Source organism: Lithobates pipiens, unplaced genomic scaffold, assembly GCF_037356315.1.
Source record: "Lithobates pipiens isolate NorthernLeopardFrog02 unplaced genomic scaffold, aLitPip1_a1.2 Scaffold_25, whole genome shotgun sequence".
Classification (NCBI taxonomy): Eukaryota; Metazoa; Chordata; class Amphibia; order Anura; family Ranidae; genus Lithobates; species Lithobates pipiens.
In genome coordinates, this window is record NW_027507787.1 from 246,319,911 (window position 1) to 246,340,711 (window position 20,801).

General features: G+C 41.1%; 2 protein-coding genes across 2 annotated transcripts in view; both read right to left on the reverse strand.

Moving 5' to 3' along the window:
* LOC143931007 (mannose-binding protein A-like) overlaps window positions 1–2,897 on the reverse strand; it is a 32,251-nt gene extending 29,354 nt beyond the window's left edge. The window contains exon 1 of the mRNA XM_077455725.1: window positions 2,793–2,897. The gene's annotated coding sequence lies outside the window, so the exon portion shown is untranslated. The remainder of the gene's footprint in view (window positions 1–2,792) is intronic.
* The window catches only part of LOC143931008 (mannose-binding protein C-like), a 285,028-nt gene that overhangs the window by 119,921 nt on the left and 144,306 nt on the right, over window positions 1–20,801 (reverse strand). The window lies entirely within an intron of this gene.

The window sequence follows — 20,801 nt, forward strand, 5'->3', positions numbered from 1 at the left end:
TTTCTTATATAGTTTATGGTTTTAAATGGATTTACTGATTGAGACTATTTTTTTAAATTTTTTTCCATTTCCAATGTAAAAAAGTGTTTGGTGCACTTTAATTTGAGTACTCACACTACACGGACACATTCCACGGATACACTATAGTATACTGCAATATAATGCGCCAAACATACAGTGATGCACAGAACTATATATTACTACAGTATATATACTACAGTAACTCCCACAGAAGTAAATGGCGCTTAACTGGCAGTAAGGCTCGATTCACACTAGCGCATTTTTTGATGCATTTTGCAGAAATGCAAGGAAATTTTTTAACATGGGTTCCTATGGAACATGTTCACATCAATGCATTTTTGTGCCTCTGCGTTTTTGGAAAGGGTTGGGAACTTTTTTTCATGCAAAATGCAGCAATTTGCATGTAATAGAAGTCAATGGACCTGCATCAAAAACCGCGTTTTTGCCACGATTTTGCCGCGATTTGCGTTTTTTTTTTTTCTCCATTTTTTTCCCTGTATATATCTGGTTGCTAAGCAACCACAGTGTAAAAAAAAAAAAAAAAAAAACGCAACACGTGGCAAAATCGCCGCAAAATCACGGTAAAAATGCGTGTCCAAAAACGCGGCAAGCACCACAAAAAGCACTGCAAAAACGCCCAAAAGCAACATGCATAGATGTGAATCGAGCCTAACACACAAAACTATATGCCGTTAAACTGACAGTAAAACACACAAAACGATATGGTGTTAAATTGGCAGTAACACACACAGAAGTAAATGACATTAAACTGGCAGTAACGCACGCAAAACGATATGGCGTTAAACTAACAGTAATGCACACAGAACTATATGGCGTTAAATTGCAGTAACACATGCAAAACTATATTGTGTTAAACTGGCAGTAATGCACACAGAAGTAAATAGCGTTAAACTGGCAGTAACGCACCAAACTATATGGCGTTAAACTGCCAGTAATGCACACAAAACTATATGGCATTAAGTTGGCAGTAACGCACAAAGCTATATGGCGTTAAACTGGCAGTAAAGCACACAAAACGATATGGCGTTAAACTGGCAGTAACGCACATAGAACTATATGGCGTTAAACTGGCAATAAAGCACGCAAAACTATATGATATTAAACTGGCAGTAATGCACACAGAAGTAAATGGCGTTAAACTGCCAGTAGTGCACAAAACTATATGACGTTAAACTGGCAGTAACGCACACAAAACAATATGGCGTTAAACTGGCAGTAACGAGCACAGAAGTAAATGCTGTTAAACTGGCAGTAATGCACACAGAACTATATGGCATTGAACTGGCAGTAACGCACACAAAACTATATGGCATTAAACTGGAAGTAACTCACACAGAACTATATAGCGTTAAACTGGCAGTAACGCCCGCAAAACTATATGGTGTTCAACTGGCAGTAACATACAGAACTATGTGGCATTGAACTGGAAGTAACGCACGCAAAAAGATATGGCGTTAAACTGGCAGTAACACATACAGAGGTAAATGGTGTTAAACTGGCATTAACACAATCAAATAGACGGTGCTCAACCATCACTACACTGACGCTATCTGAACTGTCCCTACTCTATCTATACACTTATCGAAAGATTACTGACACGGTCTCACTACACTACACTGAAACTATATGACCTGTCCCTATTCTACACTAATGTATGTATGAATGACTGACACTAAACTAATATTCTACACTGACAATTGATGCAAAATAGCACAGTATAGCACACTAACTAACTGATAGCACACTGAAATCACACTGAAAATGTCTGCCATTAAAAGAATACTTGTATACTGTGGGACGGGAATGAGCCATGATTAAATAAAGTCATGATGACAGTGTCCAATTATGACTCTGACAGCTTTCACTGCTTCAGCCAATTAGGGCTTGCAATGCACTGTTCAGCACCACAATGCATTGTGGTCAGTACGGGGGGTGAAAAAATGGTCGAACGGCTGTATCTCCTCTTTGAATTGGTCATTGGTAAGAATATACTTTTATATTAGTGGTCAGTGAGAAGAATGTCCCTTACATTGGTGGTCAGAAATCCACACTTAAAAAATATTGGTATCATTCGGCTGACTCTGCCAAATGGCACTGGACCTGGAACTATGCAAGCACCATCAGATGGAAGGTCTATCAGTCACATCTCAAGGAGTCCCAAGTAAGCTCTGGAGGAACCCTGGTTAAGAATGGCTGTTCTATACAACTGCTGTGATAACAGATATTATTCTGTATATAACTAGAGGAATAGTCTTTCATATGGAGATTGCTGGGGGCCTCACCACAAATATCTACATCTTTAGTCCTCGTATAAGCTCCAATCAGCTCAACTTAGAATGGGCAAAGTACATGTTGATTTCAAGCCAATTTACAACCAAACTCAACCATCTAAAAAAAAACAATAGACTGAAAAAAAAGAGTACAGTAGATATATTAATCAATAAGATGTTAATGTAATTTTAAAAGTAATTTTCACTCTTTAAATCAGTAACATAACCTCTGATGATCCTGCCATGAAGGTAATTGTTTAAGCACTCTGTTCCTATCTCTTTTCACGGGGCGTTGTAACCCCACCACATGGGTTTCCATCAGAGCATGGTCTACACTTGTCACTATCTGGAAACCTATCCGAGAAAATTCTATACTTAGTGCATGTCTAGTTGGCTACAGAGAGGTTGCAGGAATTATTCTGTGTTACAATGTTACAATTACATAGAAATGCAATCATATAAATATCATTCAAATAGTACCCGAAAGTGTAATTCTACTCACGACTTGAGCACGTAGAAATCTGAATCAGGTGTAGTGCAATAGCTTCAACCTGCCTCTATATATATTGATAAGATGATGGTTTATGTGCATAATCTAAATAAACAAAAGTCTAGAAATATGTATAAACACAGTAAAATATGCAACATTTTAAGGAAATTCTCCCTAGAGTTTGACATTTCCTGTAGAGTTACTTTGTCATGGGTAATAAGGAGGACACCCTTCTGAAAAAAGTGTGGGAACAAGGAAATTGTTCTGTTCCTAACATTGAATGCATGGCATTAATAAGTCTAGTAAATCAGCATAGGTAACTAGATACTTTCTATATGAAATGACCAATAGGAGGAACATTTTCAGTCCAGTAGCTAAATATTCAAAATCTCCATTATGGGCTAACATAATTTTTTCCTCAATCCTGCCTCTCACCCTGATCTAACCCATCCTACAAGACATTTTCCCCATTTAAAGGAAAAAGAAAGTATTTCCAATATCTCACGTTACAGCATCCTACGTGATTGCGGACTCACCTCTTAGCGGTGCAATCCAGAGTTTTTTTGGGTAAAGGACCCCAAATAAGGAAGTCACAACAGGACCATGCAGCTTAATCATGGGAAAATTTTAATCAAAAAACAAAAAACACTGGGTAAAAAACTCCACCAACACCTTCACAAAGTCTAAAATAGGTCTAAAAAGATAATGTTGTCTGGGATAGACGCAACTGTGGGCACCAAATGTTAGTAATGCTACTTTCACACTGGGGACGCAAGAGCGTTGGAACTATAGCGTCACTTGTTTTAGAGACATTTTTTGTCTGCTAGGGGAGTGCTTTTAACCCCCCCACTAGTGGCCGAGGAAAGGGTTAAAAGTGCGTGTGTTGCAGCACTTTGGAAGCGGTGCCCATTCATTTCAATGGGCAGGGTGTTTTGGAAGCACTGTACATGGCGCTCCCAAACCACCCCAAAGATGATGCTTACAGGACTTTTCTCTGTGCTTTAAGACTTAGAAGGGATTTTATTTTCTTACGTAGGTCAAGCAAGAGTGTTTCAGTTTCCAGTGCTAATGATTGTGTATGCTTATTTTCAAGTTCACCTATAGCCCGTGTCAGATCAGTAAGTTCCTTTTCTGCCTCTATTTGGCAGTGCCAGTTTTCATAAATTCCCCCCATATTACACACTTATGGGCTGCCCACACTGTCAGTGGTCCCATCAGTGATGTTTTCCTTAAAGTACAGTTGTATCGCTTCTGTTATCTTTTCTACAGTTGATGTGTCTGTGAGTAATGAGGAATTCAACCTTCAGTTGGGGGCTCCAAGTCGTCAAAGCCCTTGTACACACAGTTGGACATTCCAACAACAAAATCCGTTGGATTTTGTCCTACAGATTTTGTCCGAAACTGGTGTTGCATACACACGGTCGGACAAAGTTGTTGGAAAATCCAATCATTAGTAATGTGATGACGTTATTTAGCCTGGGACTATGATCAGGCTAGTAGCCAATAGCTTTGGTCTAGGAATTTGATCTGAGCATGCGTGGCACTTTGTCCAATCGGAATTCTCTACAAACAATCGGACAAAGTCTGATCGGATCATGTTGTCGGAAAATTTTATAGCCCAGCTCTAAAACTTTGTCGGTTGGATATTCCGACGGAAACCGTCCGATGGAACCCACACAAGGTCGGATTATCCGACAACACGGTCCAATCAGACATTTTCCATCGGAATGTCCGACCGTGTGTACAAGGGCTAACAGTTTTGTGTAATGACACTGAGATCGGTGCATGGTCTGAGAACGTTTTTATGCCTATCTTGGTGGTTCGCAAAAGGTGTAGGTCTCGCTGTGATAAGAAAATGTAATTAATGCATGTAAATTTGTTGTGCAAAGCCGAGTAGAATCTAAAATCTCCACCTGTGGGATAGCTCAAGCGCCAGGTGTCAAATAAAGTGAGTGAAGTCAGAAGTTTTTTAATTTTACGTCGCTTTTTTGTATAGCAAACTGGATTTGCCACCTGAAGTGTCCTGTAGGGGGTTTAGCGCTAAGTTGAAGTCCTTGCAGGACTTTTCTAATGTCCCGCAAGTGCACCACCCAGTGTGAAAGCACTCAGGTGTTCACATTCGGGCAGCATGGGAAGCAGGTTTCAGGCACTTTACAAGCGCTATTTCTAGTGCTAAAATGCCTGAAAACTGCCTCAGTGTGAAAGGGGTCATAATTATTATGGCCCATTCAGGTCTGCAGCAGATAGATATTCAGGTGGATCACCAGATTGGGCTTGTCCTCATCTGGATTTGGAATGTATGCACAATAGTGGGACTGAAAGTAGAGTAGCACAGGGCTGTGGTGGATAGAGTCTCTTGAACCTTCAGCACTGTATAGTATCAGTTATTATGCAAACTTATTAATACTGATGAGAGTCAGTTGGTTCAAACACTCATACAGGCAGCAGTAAAGTGCACGCACACTGTAAGCAAAGTATGGGGTCGTTGGATCTGCTCACCCAACCAATACATCAGTATGTCCACTTCCTGGATCAGAGGAGGAAAGCATGGTCCTCGCGTGTGTGTATATCTCACAGGGAATTAGGTTGGCTGCCAATGTTGGTACTCAATTGCTCTGGTCTCTCGCAGGGGTTAGAGCAGTCTGTAGTCATCTAGTCAGTATGCGTGGCCTGTACTGAAGATGGCATTCACTGCCTCAATAGGTACATCAAGGGTGTGCCAGTGTGGAGCCACGTCACCCGTGATGTCAGTGCATCACTCACGTGGTGTGTTTTCCACACTTACCTTGTTAAAGGATAAATATACCTTTTGGCACATGTTAGATATTCTACCCATATCTAGGTTGGAACTTGTAACATGTTGCAGTAGCTGCAGCCTCTCAACCCCCCCCCCCCCCCCCCAGTGACAGCAGGCAGGCATCTTCTCTTGGCACCCGTTGTCACTGTTTTGAAAATAACATGGCCGTGTGGTGCTCCTCCGGCCTGGACACATCATTCATTCACAGTCCTCTAGGAATGGGAAACTACAAGTCCCAACAGTCTTTGCAGCTGTCGACTCGAAGTTTCCATGAACTACCATGGTGCTGTTGAGCGCTCTGGTAGTTCATTGTCTTTTCCTGTCAGTGTTTATCTTCTTGTATGAGGTATGAGCAGATACACTGACAAGTCTGCAGGAGTCCTTTCCAGGCTCCAAATAAAATAAAATAAAATGTAAATGCACATTTCTTTACCAGCAAAATGATGTGCATTTATTTTATTTATTTATTTTTCATAGGTGAATCTAGCCTTTAAGCCAGATATACTCACCTAAGACCCCCCACAGGTTCTTCATCACCACTGATCCTGGAGGACCATAAATCCAACTGTGATGAAGTCCGAGATCATTGGTCCCCTGCTCTTGCCAGTGATGATGTCATTCTCTTCTGGATCCTGAGAGACCCCACCACTGGACATCCAAAAGGAAATGTCAATGTCATGAAGGCACTGAAGGACCCAAGCGGAAAGTAATCAGAAGAGAAACTCTGGGCTATGGCATTACGTGATAAGGTAAAAAGGGCATTTACTTTTTTTTGATCCAGCAATCAGATAGAGGTGGGTGTGAGAAAGGAGGAAGCAGTGGGCACTGGGCAGTACCCCAGTATAAAATGTAAAAAAATTAACAACGGACAATGCACACAACTGCCTTGATGAAATTACATCAGAAGAAGCCCTTCACTTCAGAGGCGATAATTACTACCTGAGTTTGCTGGTAGTATCAGCAGGTGGTAATTGGCTATCCCCTGAGGGTGTTGGAGTCTGGTTGGAGAGAGTGTGCTGCGCAGTCATGCAGGTGTTTGAGTGCAATCTGCCCCTGTTTAACCTCCTGAGGAGGAGAAGAGTTGACATCATGGCACCCAGGCATTTTACTGAGCACACTTTAAGGGAAGCCCTGAAAAAGTTTAATCTGACAAAGGAGCTTATTCTTGCACTTGAGTTTAGTGTTAGAAACCACAACCCAGCAAAGTCACACAATAGCTGGCATGACAAAATTGTTAGCGGTGCTCCACTTCCTGGGAAAGGCATACTTCCAAATGGTTGCTGGTGACATGGAAGGAACATCACAGGCTTCTTTCTCGCGTGTACTAGAAAGAGTTCATCGTGACTTCCATACCATAGCAGATACTCACATATAGCATATACCTTATATGCCATCATTGTGCAATTATATAAACAGTGGAGTTCATGCCATGGCATCCATGCCCAATGTATTGAGTGCTATTGATTGCACACATGTCCACTTTTTCCCACCCAGTCACAAGGGGCATATACTGTATACCTCAATAGAAAGGGAAATCTTTCCATCATTATCCAAGTGGTTTGTGATGCCGAATTGTGATTGATGTTGTCAGAGGTTTTCTTGTATCTGTGTATGATGCACAGGTGGGCAGGGTCTACTGTGCCCGTGCATGTAGGGTAACACTTGCGCGGAATATGCTTATCAATGTCGCGGACCAGGCAGAGACTGTGGCCATGTGAAAAATCAAGCATTAAAGCAGTTCCCTGACTTAGAGATGAACCTTCACTATGTGCCGTAATAAAGTGCAGAGTTCCTCTGAAAAGTGACTTGTCCCATGTCACTACACCCTGTAACTTGTATGTTGTATTAGAAGCGACATGCTGAGTCTGCACCCACTTCGGCACTCCAGCGTACCTCTGTTACCTCACTCCCAGTAGCAGAATGGGGTCCTGCTGAACACATAGTATATCCCTCATGCATGCTCTCATTCAACCTGCCCTTCCTATACCATGTGACAAGGCCATAAATCTCTGAGATGCTAGTCTTCTCCCAGTTGTCACGGGAGACCTACTGCTTGGGAGGGAGCCAGAACATTGACCCCTTCATTACCAGAGGACCAGTCACCTTACTAGGTACCATGCCTAATGACTGGTTGATTGTAGATTGTTCCTTACCTTTCCCTGACTCTAACTAAAATAGCATAATGGCCCAGGCATACCTACACAAGGTGAGAAACCATATAGGCATTGTGTATGACTTGGATGCTGTCTGTGGCTCCCATTATCTTTAGCGCCGTCTGTGTCCTCACAGGTGGATCTCTAAACCAACTACACGCTCTCCACTCTGACTACCAGCTTGATCAGCTCCCAGTCTCAACACTCCCTCTCTTTATATAACTGGTGGGCCTGCCAAAATCAAAAGCCTAGGAAATAATCCTAAAATGTTTTAACCCCTTTCCCAACCTGGGCTGGCTGTTGGAACTAACTACACATGTTTCAACTTGCCCATACACATATTCTACGATAGTCACAGCTGTAGATCCATATTTTAGGAGATTTAGGCAGGATATCCGTGTCCACCCTCATTCCAAAACTTGAATTGTTAATGAGCATACCTTTGTAGTTCTTCGTAAATCAAATACATATTTTTGGAAGACTGATCTTGGATTCAAATGCTAATATTTGTATATAAGGTCTGCCGGCTTAATAATGCTATTAAGAATTGGCTTGTATATTTTGTTTTGGTGACTTGCATGTTTGTATTCACATTGCAGACCATGCCATGGTTTTCTCAAGTTAATTCAAGCTATTCAGTAGATTCTGATAATGTGATCTCTGTGCTTCTATCCCTACCTATACTTAGCTGTAAAAGATACAAGCTGTAAGATCAGCCAACATTCAATTTTGCTTTCCACAATCCAAATAATATTAATAATTAAATCAGTGTAGCATGCCCTGCTCCCTTAAAGCACTTTTCCACCCTATATCCTTAAAATAGTGAATCCCCAATTCCTTAAAATAAAAACAAAAAAACTCAATATATAAGTAATACCTCCCATTATAATGCATAAAATAGCCAGAACAGAAAAACATTCCCACTCCACTCATATACTGTGACCTTCAACGTGTCCTTTCCATTTACAAGTGCATATGAATACAGAAAATTCCATTACACAATATATTTCGCACAGTGCATCTATAATGTGAGATTTTCAATCAATTCATGCATAATTATAGTCCTTGGTGAACCCAGTGTAAATTCCTACAATTCCAGTACACTATTCACCAGTGTGTGAAATATGCAGTATTTTTTTTTCTTCCACATGTGAGCCCTCTTCTACACCATATGCTTCATATGCTTATGGTGATGCTCTCATTCAGACAGATAATGTCTAGAAGTGTGGCCCACATGTTGTAGCCCACACAGGCATTCTAACATTTAATCATATATGGGATATCCGCACTTCCATAAAAACTTCACACATAAATTATGAAAAATAGCAGCCAACACTATTTGTTTGATTCACAAACAAAAAGCATAAAAAGTCCACATTTGGTACTAAGAATAAATATTAAACGTCTTTAAAGTCTGGAAGAGGAAGAGATGAGATCCCTGCATCAGCTACAGTGTGAATTTGCAGCACACCACACCACAGTGCCAAATCCAATCTCCTTACCAGAAAGAGAATAATTACAAACATGTAACAGAATCTGTCAGCAACTCCAACATCAAGGACGTTCAATGGATGGATATGCATATGTGCTGTGGCAGCATCGCAGGACAGGCTTACATTCATCACCTCTTTCCAAACTCAACTAGGACATCTGATATCCAAGTTCACTCATAACATTCCCCCAATCATGAGACCGGTGTCACAAACAAATGAAAAACACCACATAGTGAAGCCCGTAGAGGAATGTTAAGCAATTTATTAAAGGTTGTACTTCCATAAGAGTAGATAAAAATGAATATTTGGTTAAAATCAAGTATTGCTGTGGCTCAGAGCATGCTTGTTTCTCCAGGGGCCCAGCTAACGCATTTCATCCAATAGCACATTGTCAGAGGCGTGGCCTTATGACACAAGTATGCCTATCTATGTTCATTCCGGATATCGCATCAACCAGAAATTGACACTTGGAACGCACAACATATCTGTCCATGGCTTAAAATTTGCTCCAGATAAATTAAATTTGGGGCCTTTATTGATGTGCAAACGTACATCAGAAAAATAACATCAAAATATATCTTCTCTCTTATCCCCCGAGAGGGAGGGATGCAATTGAAGGTGGAGTGAGACACTCAGGATTGTCCAATGCCTCTCTTTCAATCCACCAGGGAATGAATATACTTCCATGCAGCTTGGTATTTAAAGACTTAGTGATGAAAGACATCAACAAATAAAGGATCAAAAGGGACAGCAGTAATCAAAGGTTTAAAGAGAGTTGGAATCCCTGGAAAGTAGAAAGTAGGTATGAGCTGAACACCCCCCCCCCCCCATTTGGTTCGCACCAGAACATGCGAACAGGCAAAAAATTTGTTTGAACACGCGAACATCGTTAAAATCTATGGGACACGAACATGAATAATCAAAAGTGATAATTTTAAAGGCTTATATGCATGGTATTGTCATAAAAAGTGTTTGGGGACCTGGGTCCTGCCCCAGGGGACATGTACCAATGCAAAAAAAAAGTTTAAAAAATTTCAGTTTTTTCGGGAGCAGTGATTTTAATAATGCTTAAAGTAAAAAAAAAGTGTAATATTCCTTTAAATTTCGTACCTGGGGGGTGTCTATAGTATGCCTGTAAAGGGGTGCATGTTTCCCATGTTTAGAACAGTCTGACATCAAAATGACATTTCAATGCATGGGGGTCCCCCTAAATTCCACACCAGGCCCTTCAGGTCTAGTATGGATATTAAGGGGAACCCAGCACCAAAATTAAAAAAAAAATGGCGTGGGGTCCCCCCAAAAATCACATACCAGACCCTTATCCGAGCACGCAACTTTTATTTTTTCACTTTAAGCATTATTAAAATCACTCCTCCCGAAAAAAACAGCAGTTTTTAAAACTTTTTTTGCATTGATACATGTCCCCTGGGGCAGGACCCAGGTCCCCAAATACTTTTTTTTGACAATATAATGCATATAAGCCTTTAAAATTAGTACTTTTGATTTCTCCTATAAACTTTTAAAGGGTGTTCCCTTGCTTTCGAATTTGCCGCGAACACACAAAATTGTTCACTGTTTGGCAAACTGGCGAACAGCCAATGTTTGAGTCGAACATGAAGATCATCCCTGGTAGAGAGGACATCATAGTCTGCCCTACCAATAAGGTTGGTGGGATTGTTGTGTTAGACAGAACAGCATATGTGGGTGAAATGAACAGAATTTTTTCTGATACTGATACTTACATACCTTTGCACAACAATCCAACCACCAAATATAAAAAAGAATTGACCAAAATCATTGATTCAAGATTGTAGGGATAACTTACTCACAGAAAAAGAGAAAGCTTTTTTGATACCAATAGCACCAAGAGTACCAATCATTTATTACCTTCCCAAAGTCCACAAAAATTAAGCTAACCCGCCGGGGAGGCCTATAATTAGCAGTTTGGACTCTGTTACTTCAAGAATTGGGAAGTATATTAATGTTTTTTTTACAGCCCCAAGTCTCACAAACTCCATCCTTTTAAAGGATTCTGCTCAAGTTATTACATTATGGCTATGGCTGATATTGCTTCTCTCTACACTATTATATCACATCAAGATGGATTTGAAGCAGTGAATATGTTCCTGAAAAGGGACATTAAACTTTTACCCACCCAAAGGGATTTTGTGTTGAGTCTACTTAGGTTTGCCATGTCTGATAATTATTTTTGGCTTGGTGGCTCCTTCTATTGGAAAAATAGGGGAGTCACCATGGGCGCTAAGTTCACCCTGAGCATGGCAAACCTGTTTATGGCTAAGTGGGAGGAGGACATCATCTATACCAACAGGAGCCAGAGCTGGACTCTGGAGGAGGTATATAGATGATGTCCTCCTCCTATGGGACGGTGACCTAAGCTCTTTGTAAATGTTTATGAAGCAGCTCAATACCAACTCTTTGAGTAGTTCCTTGCAATATGAGACTAGCCAAACTAAAATCCATTTTCTATATCTTAATATTGAGATTAGAGAGGGATCTTTAGTTACTTCCATGTACTTTAAAAATACAGATTGGAACGGCTATATAGGACAGGGAAGTTGTCATCATCCCACGTGGCTAAAACCGGGAGATTTAAGCAAGATATCCCTGTCCACCCTGCCTGTGTACATCCATTTGAGGCAGAGTTGTACTAATAAAGATTAATTTTTGGTACAGATCTGAAGAATTGGATGGGACCATAATAGAAGTGGGAAATATGGAAAGGCTGCTATTTTGGATGGTACAGGGAGTCCCAAAGCAGCTAATGTCACCACATTCAAAGACTAAAAGGCTATTACCTATGCCGTAAATGGGCTATATGTAGTTTTTTTTTAGCAATAAAAGTTTTTTTGAGCATAATTAACCACTTCAGCCCCAGACCATTTTGCTGGCCAAAGACCAGATCACTTTTTGCGATTCGGCACTGCGTTGCTTTAACTGACAATTGCACGGTCCTGCAACGTGGCTCCCAAACAAAATTTACGTCCTTTTTTTTCCCACAAATAGAGCTTTCTTTTGGTGGTATTTGATCACCCCTGCGGTTTTTATTTTTTGCGCTATAAACAAAAATAGAGCGAAAATTTTGAAAAAAACACATTATTTTTTACTTTTTGTTATAATAAATATCCACCAAAATATATAAAAAAAAATGTTTTTCCCTCAGTTTAGGCCGATACGTATTCTTCTACATATTTTGGGACAAAGAGAGGGAAATTGGGACTTTAAATGAGGTGGTTGACTCCTGTAGATCAATGCAGAGAAATTTTATTGTAGGAGTAAGAATTTGTCAATACATGATGATAATAAATTCCATAAGTAACCATTATCATATCTGTACATATACATTATATAGTATTATCAGTAGTAGATAAATTTCATGTGAAAAAGTCATAAATAAATATTATCATATTTGTACAAAACTAATATCATCATGTTCACAAATATATACATGATAAGCACATGGCAATCATATGACATAATCGATTCCCATTAAGGCTGGCAGCCTAATTCGTAATTAAAATGATTAAAAGTGTAACATATCCAGATATTCCTGATGGGCACATATCTACATCCATTATAGCCTAATGTGTTTCTGTGTAGGAGCACTTCATCAGGGGGGGATGTGTAGCGAGTATCTGTAGAAAAGGTATAGCGTACAAATTAATTATAATATTGAAGTACAACAGGACAGGACACAACAATGTCATCCACCCTGAGTACTTACATGCCAGTAAACAGCGATGGCATGCAGCAGGAACAGAACCGGAGCCGTAGGAGTGGTCCATCCCAGGAGCTGAGGTGATCATATGCCCCATAGCCAAAAGGAACGCACAAGCTGAAACCCCCAAAAAGGAGACGCAGACCCCTTATGTCCAAAGTGTGACCAAATGGTGGGGAAAACCCAAAATGAATTTTTTGATGTGACCTGTAATGATAAGTAAAGTGACCATGGTTTAGTGAAAAATAATAAATAGGGATAAAAACATGGAGTGTAAATAATAAGGTGAAATGTTGTACAGTGTAAAAGTAAAAATGGTGGTGATATGAACCACCTGAAAAAAGTGTGAAAAAAAAGTCACAATGACCCATATAGTGAAAGGGTAGGGAAGAAAGACCAATGCTAGTAAAGCACTGCCATTGGGTCACATCTGTGTTTGCCTTGTGTGTGAGTGTGAAAATCAAAAAGCTTACCGAAGGTGAACGTGCCATGTGTTTGTGGGGGAAATGGAAAGGGGGAGGGGCCATCACCAACGTCACGCGCTCGACAGATAAGGGGGAGGGGTCCAAGCACGTACGATTCCCCGCCGCCGGCCAGATGAAAACAAGTCATGGCACCGTTGCGGTACCACGGAGTGACGTCACATCAAGCACGGGGCCGTTGGGTCTGGCGCCGATGCATTGTGGACACCCACCCTCCACCTCAAGGAGATGCTTCTACATATTTTTGGTAAAAAAAAAATCACAATAAGCGATTATTGATTGGTTTGCGCAAAAGTTATAGCGTTTACAAAATAGGGGATAGTTTTATGGCATTTTTATTAATATTTTTTTTTTTTACTAGTAATAGTGGCGATCAGCGATTTTTATTGTGACTGCGACATTATGGCGGACACATCGGACATTTTTGACACATTTTTGGGACCATTGTCATTTATACAGCAATCACTGCTATACAAATGCAGTGATTCCTGTGTAAATGACACTGGCAGTGAAGGGGTTAACCAGTGGGTGGCAGTGTAGGGGTTAAGTGTTCCTAGGGGTGTGTTACTAACTGTTGGGGGCTGGGCTTTTTTTCATTTAGTGAACACTGATCTCTGCTCCAATCACATGGAGCAGAGATCAGCCTCACTAGTTGCTAGGCAGAACGGGGAGATGCTGTTTACAATGGCATCTCCCCGTTCAGCCGCCCCGTGAGATGATTGCGGGTATGCCCACAGCGTTCGAGTCCGCGGGACCCGCGACCGGACTCACGGGGGTCCCGACCAGGGAGGCATAAAATATTGGATGTACCTGTACGCCAATATGCCTGCCCGTGGCATTCTGCTGACGTACGTCGGCATGCGCTGGTCGGGAACTGGTTAAGTAACATGTAAAACTATTAAATCGTTAACAGAATCCATCTGTAAAGTTTAATACAAATTGAACGTAATATCGATAAAAGATGTAGCAGGAAAATATCAACAATAACAGTCTTTTCACATATCTTTAACCACTTAAGGACCGCCGTATTGCCATTGTACGTCAGCACAATGGCACAGGCAGGCACAATCACGTACATCTACGTGATTGCCTTCCAGCGGGTGGGGGGTCCGATCGGACCCCCTCCCGCTGTTTACGGCGGTCCGATTCGGTCCAGGAGCGCTCCGTGATGAGGGGATGGCCGTTGGTTTTCGGCCACCCCCTCTGGATCGCTCCTGGCCAATGAGAAGCTTCCTCCCCTGTGTATTGTTTACACAGGAAGGAGGAAGTGATGTCATTCTCCTCGGGGCGGTCTTTTTGACCGGACTACGAGGAGAAGAGTAAAAGTAAGTGTGCACCAACACTACACTGACATGTAGGTACACACAGGCACACAAACCCCCCCCGATCCCCCCCCCAATCGCCCCCCGATCCCCCCCCCGCCCCCCCTCCCCCCCCAGTCACAGTGTCACTGATTGCATTGATCATTTCTTTACTGATCAATGCATTCAGTGTCAGTTGTGACAGTAAAAACTGTCAGGACAGTTAGTGTTAGGTCCAGGGTAGCCCCCTATCACCCCCCAATAAAGATTTAACCCCCTGATTGCCCCTAGAGTTAACCCTTTCACCCCCTTTTGCCAGTGTCACTAAGCGATCATTTTTCTGATCGCTGCATGTGTCGCTAGGTAGCTAGTTATTTTTTTAGGTTCACCGCCAGGTTTTTATATCGCTAGGTACCCCGATATACTACCCAATAATGTTTTTAACCCCCAGATTGCCGCTAGTTAACCCTTTCACCCCCTTTTGCCAGTGTCACTAAGCGATCGTTTTTCTGATCGCTGCATTAGTGTCGCTACAGTCGCTAGGTAGCTAGTTATTTTTTTAGGTTCACCGCCAGGTTTTTATAGCGCTAGGTACCCCGATATACTACCCAATAATGGTTTTAACCCCCTGATTGCCGCTAGTTAACCCTTTCACCCCCTTTTGCCAGTGTCACTAAGCGATCATTTTTCTGATCGCTGCATGTGTCGCTAGGTAGCTAGTTATTTTTTTAGGTTCACCGCCAGGTTTTTATATCGCTAGGTACCCCGATATACTACCCAATAATGGTTTTAACCCCCTGATTGCCGCTAGTTAACCCTTTCACCCCCTTTTGCCAGTGTCACTAAGCGATCGTTTTTCTGATCGCTGCATTAGTGTCGCTACAGTCGCTAGGTAGCTAGTTATTTTTTTAGGTTCACCGCCAGGTTTTTATAGCGCTAGGTACCCCGATATACTACCCAATAATGGTTTTAACCCCCTGATTTCCGCTAGTTAACCCTTTCACCCCCTTTTGCCAGTGTCACTAAGCGATAATTTTTCTGAACGCTGCATCAGTGTCGCTAGTGTCGCTAGGTAGCTAGTTATTTTTTTAGGTTCACCGCCAGGTTTTTATAGCGCTAGGTACCCCGATATACTACCCAATAATGGTTTTAACCCCCTGATTGCTGCTAGTTAACCCTTTCACCCCCTTTCACCAGCGATCACAGTATAAGTGTCACTGGTGACGCTGGTTAGCCAGTTAGTTATTTAGGTTCCCCGTCAGGTTTTTATATAGCGCCAGGGACCCCCATATACTACCTAATAAAAATTTGAACCCCCTGATTGCCCCTAGTTAACCCTTTCACCACTGATCACCGTATAAGTGTTACGGGTGACTCTGGTTAGTTTGTTTTTTATAGCATTTTATATTCAAATCCGGAAGGCAGTGCTTGGTTTTCGGGGTCCCGTACGTGGCTAGGCTCCCAAAAAGTCCCCCACATGTGGTATCCCCGTACTCGGGAGAAGCAGCAGAATTTATTTTGGGGTGTAATTTGACTTCTGCCCATAGCATGTGTGAGCAATATATCATTTAGTGACAACTTTGTGCAAAAAAAAAAAAAGTTTGTAATATTCCCGCAACTTTTGGCAAAATATAAAATATTCCATGGACTCAACATGCCTCTCAGTAAATAGCTTGGGGTGTCTACTTTCCAAAATGGGGTCATTTGGGGGGGGTTTGTGCTATTTTGGCATTTTATGGCCTTCGAAACTGTGATAGGTAGTGAGGAGTTAAATCAAAAATTTGCACCCTTAGAAATCCTGAAGGTGGTGATTGGTTTTCGGGGTGCCGTGCGCGACTAGACTCCCAAAAAGTCCCACACATGTGGTATCCCCGTACTCGGGAGAAGCAGCAGAATGTATTTTGGGGTGTCATTTCACATATGCCCATAGCATGTGTGAGCAATATATCATTTAGTGACAACTTGGTGCAAAAAAAAAAAAGTTTGTAATATTCCCGCAACTTGTGGCAAAATATAAAATATTCCATGGACTCAACATGCCTCTCAGTAAATAGCTTGGGGTGTCTACTTTCCAAAATGGGGTCATTTTGGGGGGTTTTGTGCTATTTTGGCATTTTATGGCCTTCGAAACTGTGATAGGTAGTGAGGAGTTAAATCAAAAATTTGCACCCTTAGAAATCCTGAAGGTGGTGATTGGTTTTCGGGGTGCCGTGCGCGACTAGACTCCCAAAAAGTCCCACACACGTGGTATCCTCATACTCGGGAGAAGTAGCGGAATATATTTTGGGGTGCAATTCCACATATAACCATGGCATGTGTGAGCAATATATCATTTAGTGACAACTTTTTGTAAAAAAATTTTTTTTTTTTTTTTTTTGTCATTATTCAATCCCTTAGGACAAAAAAAATAAATATTCAATGGGCTCAACATACCCATCAGCAATTTCCTTGGGGTGTCTACTTTCCAAAATGGGGTCATTTGGGGGGGATTTGTACTGCCCTGCCATTTTAGCACCTCAAGAAATGAGATCGGCAGTCATAAATTAAAAGCTGTGTAAATTCCAGAAAATGTACTCTAGTTTGTAGACGCTATAACTTTTGCGCAAACCAAAAAATATACGCTTATTGACATTTTTTTTACTAAAGACATGTGGCTGAATAAATTTTGCCCTCAATGTATGACTAAAATTTAGTTTATTCGATTTTTCTTATAACAAAAAGAAGAAAATATCTTTTTTTTTCAAAATTTTCGCTCTTTTTCCATTTATATCACAAAAAAAAAAAATCGCAGAGGCAATCAAATACCATCAAAAGAAAGCTCTATTTGTGGGAAGAAAAGGACGCAAATTTCGTTTGGGTGCAATATTGCATGACCGCGCAATTACCAGTTAAAGCAGCGCAGTGCGAAATTGCAAAAAGACCTCTGGTCCTTAAGGTGTTTATTGGTCCGGAGCTGAAGTGGTTAAGATTTACAAATCTTTGATAAATTAAATAAAGTCTACTACTGTATGAAGGAAGCAAAGGACTCCATTTGCAGCAGGGAAGCAATAGAATTCAAAGAAAAATAGTATAAGATCGAGATGGAAAGTAAACAGATTAAAAAATAAATAAATAAAGGGTCAGAATTGCCCAATAGGGGCCACAGGTACAAATATGTTCTATTAATGGCAACTCATGGATGACAGAGGTAGGATGGTCAAGCTTGTAAATGATACAGCAAATGTTCAGAAGCTCCCTCACCCTGTTGTCAGTCTATCATAAGTTTCTAAATATTTTAATTGAAACCTGGTGGACCATGTTTTGTGGAAATTTGTCAGAAGTTTCAACAGCTATAGCAAGCGTTTCTTCCATTTCGGAAATATGATTTACTGTGCGGGCCCAATCTCTGAATGAGTGTACTTTTGACAATTTCCAGTATTTAGGGATCAAAGCTTTTGCAGCATTCAGGAGGTGTCAAGTCAGAGATCGCTTATATCTATCTAGAGGATAATTAGACATGTGCAAGAGACAACATGCTTGGGTAAACTTAATCTTAGTGCCAGTGATGTAAAGAATTAGTTCACAGATTTTACTCCAATAGAAGGCTATTTTAGGACACTCCCACCAGATGTGCAGCATGTCTTCTCTAACATCTCTGCATCTCCAGCACAGATCAGAAGTCTCCAGGTACAATTTTTTCACCTTCACTGGTGTTGCGTACCACTGTGGTAACAATTTGTAGGAATTTTCTTGCAATCTTATTCTTATTGAGTATGCTAGAATACATGCACTCTCCCACTGTGGGTTTGAGAAGTGCATTTGGAGAGCAGATTCCTATTGGGTTCTGAATCTGGCTGAATCTGCAGTATCTGATTGTTGGAGACAAGAGTACATTATAGAGGTAGTTTTCTTCATCTGGTTGCCAGTCAAACAGATTGATTGAAACGAGGTAGGTTCCCTGACCATATCTCCCTTCCTATTGGAAGAGGGAAGGTAGTCACAAATAGGGATGGGCTGAACAACCCCCAGTTGGGTTTGCACCAGAACTTTCGAACATCGCAAAATTTCTGAACCGAATAACAAACCCCATTGAAGTTTATGAAACTCGAAAAATCAAAAGTGCCTGGCCTTGCTTTCAAAAACTGCAAACAGGTGTGGAAAAATTGTTCTTTGGGTGTCATTGGCATCTTCACACCATAACCCTATAGAGGTACGCTTGATGAAAGCAAGAATTGGACTTGCTGTCAAAATTTTTAATGATATGCACCTTTCAGGTGCAGAAAAATTGGTCTTTCTTTGGGTGTTAATTGTGCTCATGAAAACTACACCAAAAATATTCTTCCAGATTAAATCAACACCCACCATGCTAGGCAGCCTAAAAGTCCTGCAGAGATTCCACATCCCAAAAACACTTTATCAGTGACATTGACATCAGGGGCTTCATAACTGCTGGTAATCCAGGACTGATTAATTTTGATAAATATCAGACGGTTCACAGAGTCTGTGGAAAGACACATTCTATTATTAGTAACAAAATCTCCATTTGCACAGAATGCCCATTTGGAAAGCACGCTAGATGCAGGGCAGCCAAGCAGTTCAGTTGCATACTGTGCAATCTCTGGCCAGTGGTCTATTCTCATGACTCATTAAGCCAGTTAATCGTCATCTGGAAAGTTCTCCATCTGTGTTTTCGCCCTTAGATAATCGTCCACCATGTGATGCAGACACTGACAATGTGATGTGGAAGCTGACAGTTGGGCGACGAGGACTATAAAAATTGTGAAATATATCACTTCTCTAGCACTCCTCTCTTGACCAACACACAAACAAACCAACACACAAACATGCATTGTCACAGCTAACCATCCTTGTGGACTCCTCAAATGGTGTCAGTACAGTGCATGCATCCTTTATGTGCAGCCATTGGCGTGGGGAAAAAAGCATAGAAGCCCTGAGCCTGTCTTTGTGCCATACTCACACATGTACTCTTTGACGGCCCTCTTGAGAAGCTAACGCACTGAAATATATGGTGCTAAACTTGCAATTACACAATGAACTGTACTGCGTTAAACTGAAAATAATGCACTGAAATATACAGTGTTAAACTTGCAGTAATGTACAGAAATGTAATGCGTTAAACGGCATGTAGCTAACTGAAATATGGACAAATTTGCAGTAATGCAATGAAATATACTGTGTTAAATGGTTACTGCACTCACAATGACTAAACTATCCCTACAGTCACACTAATGTAAAGATAAATGGTGGTCGCACTACACTCACACTGACTGAACTATCCCTACAGTCACACTGATGTAAAGATGAATGGTCGCACTACACTCTCACTGAACTATACCTAGATTCACACTAAACTGATATTCTACACTGACAATAGAATCAGAATAGCACACTATAGCACACTAACTGTCTAGTAGCGCTGAAGAGAGCCCTGTTCTATTTCTCTCCACGCTGATATCACAGTGAAAATGGCCACTATTGAAAGAATTATTTTATAGTGTGGGATGGAACTAACAGCCGTGAGCCATGATTGGACAGAGTCATCATGACAGCATCCAATCATGGCTCTGACAGTGCTCTTGCCCTGATTGGACAAAGCCTTCATTGTTTCAGCCAATCAGGTCTTTCAATGCACTGTGCAACAGCACAGTGCATTGTGGACGTTAGGCAGGCCAAACAAATGGTTGAATGCCCTGCCTTCCACCTAAACTTTCAGTGTATCTACTGTATATCTATACACACACACATATATTTTGCTTCTTTTTAGGCTGAATATATTTTTTATTTACATTTCCTTAACAATACATCTCTACATCACAAAAGTAAGAAAACAATCTTGTCCATTTAAGAAAATATGTAGCAAAATCAATATTCAAGTGCATCTCTAGACTCAGAGGAGCCCTCATGTGTCCTGACATGGCAATATGCTGTCACAGAGAGCACAAATATATCAAAATGAGGGCACATTATATATACCAAAAATGTATTTTGCTTAGTTTTATATGAAACATAGAAACAGAGAAAAGTGGCGGCAGAAAAA